Source organism: Otolemur garnettii, unplaced genomic scaffold, assembly GCF_000181295.1.
Source record: "Otolemur garnettii isolate 467f Iridium unplaced genomic scaffold, OtoGar3 scaffold00052, whole genome shotgun sequence".
Lineage (NCBI taxonomy): Eukaryota > Metazoa > Chordata > Mammalia > Primates > Galagidae > Otolemur > Otolemur garnettii.
This window is the reverse complement of record NW_003852447.1, coordinates 1,185,391-1,188,451: the sequence shown is the minus strand read 5'-3', so window position 1 is coordinate 1,188,451 and position 3,061 is coordinate 1,185,391.

The following is a 3,061-nucleotide window of genomic DNA, read 5'->3' as shown; positions in this document are numbered from 1 at the left end:
AACTTTGTACGTGGGGAGATGGACCTAGGGCCAGATTGCAGTGCTGGCCCCTCTCAAAGAGCTGTGGAATCTGCCCATAATGACCTCTGGTTTCCAGGCACAGTTTCAGATGCTGTGGCTGGTTAATGTGCATTTACATACTGAAATAGGTAACTGATGTTGTATATAAATCTGAGATAAATATTTTTTTACAGATGTTTATCCTCTCCAGATGTCTTCATTATTTTTATTTGCATTTTAGGAAGCTTATTTCACCCAATTTTATCCTATTATTTTTAGTATCTCGATACTATTTTTAGAATAGCTCCTCCCTTTCTGTTTATGAAAACAATGTAATGGAGACAACGAAATTACACAGAGTTGGGTTTGAATCTGACTGCCGTGTACTGCTAAGTGATCTTAGGTAGGTTGTCTCATGGAGATAATATATCCTTTATTGGTTCTTTTTTCTGATTCTTTTTTATTGGTTCTATTTCATTAAAATAAAATAATATGTGAATTTTTTTCTTGACATGGTGCCATGTGCATTATAAACATTCATTCTCATTAAATCATTCACGATAAATTACTAACAATATATGCCCATTATAGAAAAGTTGAAAAATGCAAATGTATTAAAAAGAAGGGATTAAAACACTCCAAGATTTCTATAGTTAGCGATCTGCTGTGTTTCTTCTTTTTCCTTCGGTGTGCATTTTCAAGTAGTTGAGATACTACTGCACATATAATTTTGTAAGCTGCTCTTTTTGTTTCTATCTCAGCAAGAGAGTAATTTGGTGAAGACATAAAATCTGTAAAAAGCCAGGTGTGTCTTCCTCCCTAGAACATTTCCATGCTAAGTTCATAGACCCTAAGTGGGCACTTCTTTGTCTTTTGAATTACTTTTCTGCTCAAAGATCAGCCAAGTTGAAGTGTCACTCCCCAGGCCGTGGAGAAGGCAGTCTTCCTTCTGCCCTCTAATTAAAGAGTAAATGTCCAGTTTAACTCTGGGCTTTTTCCAGACCTGGGCTAATCAGGATACTGGATCTTTGGGCTTTCAGATAATTAGTGATGGATGTTTTGCCCTGGTTGTTCAATAACCTCTCTCTCTCTCCCTTTTCTTTTGCAATGCCTTCTCATTAGTAATCAAAAGGGAAATTGCATCAAAGAAGCTGAAGTACATCTGCATGGCTCAGATAGCATGACCTGTCTGTGAATTACTCAAGGACCTGAGAGTATTTAATTTGGAAACCAGGTGTGCCTATAGAGATGTGAGCAGGATTGCCTCTGACAAGGGACGCGCTCAGACGCAAGAGATCAATGGTGAAAGTACACGGCTGCTCCCTTCCTGGCTGTCATGCTTCTCGGAGAGACTAAAGCGTGATTCAGCTGAGGTCAGGCTCTGAGGAGTTGATGCGCTGGTGCTTTTAACTCTCGCCTCATCTAGGCAAGGCACTGTCGTGGCAAAAATCATGCTTTCTATTCCCAGGGGAGATTGCAATACAGATTCAAGGCCATTGCTGAATGTTCAGAGCAAAGATTCTGGGGACCATAACTGCCCTAGACACAGAAACAAAATGCAGATGTAAGTAGGAGCTAGGAAGATTGGCTGGGGCTTTTCTCTAGGTCCTAACTGTGCTGAGGACTTTATTCCTGGCTGGGGTAGATATTTACAGTTCTTATCATCACCACCGCTATCATCCTCATCATACTTGGAATGCATGAGTGAGCAGGGAAACGGGGCTCCTGGGCTTGAGTCTTCTGTCCGATTGGTGGTTACAGCATGTTGCAGGTTGAATTGTGTCCCTTCCCAAACATCCAACCCCTGGTACCTGTGAATGTGATCTTGTTTAAAAATAGAGTCTTTGAAGATACAGTCGAGTGAAGATGAAGCCATAGTAGATTAGGGGGAAGTCCCTAAATTTGAAACTGGTGTCCTTATAAGAAGGTCACATGAAGGTACACAGTGACACAGGAAGAGGAGCACCCCGTGATGGGGGGCAGAGACTGGAGGGCTGCAGCTGCACACCGGGAACACACGGGCTGTGGGCAACCACCAGCAGCTGGGAAGAGGCAAGGAATTGCCTTCTCCAGAGCCTTCAGAGGGAGCATGGCTCTGCTCATACCTGGACACCTTGCCTTCAGAACTTCAAGAGAATGAATTTCTGTGTCTGTAACAAGGAGCCAAGTTTCCAAGTAGCTGTAGGAAATAAGTACATGGCCTGGTGGACCCTACTAAGCGCACCTTGTCAGGAGGGCCAGAGCTCTTTTCTGTCTTCAGACCGAGCTTTATACTGCTGCTGCTTTATTTCTGCCTTCTACTGAAGAAACACATCATCAGAGGAACTTACGTGCATGCACATTGCCTTAGGTTGGGTTTTCTCAGAAGCAGACTCTGAGATAAGGGTATGTGTGTGAGTAGGATCTTTGGAGATGATCCAAGGAAGGGCAGATAAGGCAGTCAGGACATGGTGTGGGGAAGGGAAGGAGAAAATACAGGGCCAGGTATTGATCAGTTTACTACTGCAGGCAACGGGGCCCAGTCCCACCGCGGTCCCTGGAAAGCCTCAGAGTCCCCTCTGCAGAGGGTGTTGGAGAACGGCCAGAGATGTTCCTTCCTTTCCTCCAAGCATGCTGTTCTTGTTTACGCCTGCACAGCGCATAGTTTGCATTCTTGTAGGTTGTTTTTTTCTTATCTCTGTGAGATCTACCTCTTAATTTTCATATTCAAATTCTAAACTCGTAGTAGGAAGGATTTTTCATGGGTAGAAACTGACCAAATTGTATGATTCTCTCCTTTCCATGACAGTGCTGGCTCCTTCTAGCCTGTCCCTGTGGATGCTTGATTCTGGAGCCCTCCTCCTGGATTTGCCTCTGCACACACTTGCCCTGTAGAGAACCCTTAGTCCAGCTCTTGTCTATACCATGTGCTGTGTATACCTGTGTGTATCTCTTGTCTTTACCTGGAGGGGGTAAAGAGAATAGAGCCTCAAAGGGTAGCGTTGAGTCAAACTTCCACACACTCTGAGTCTACTTAAAGTAATGCACTGTACTTTCTTTTGAAGGTTTGAATTTGCCAACA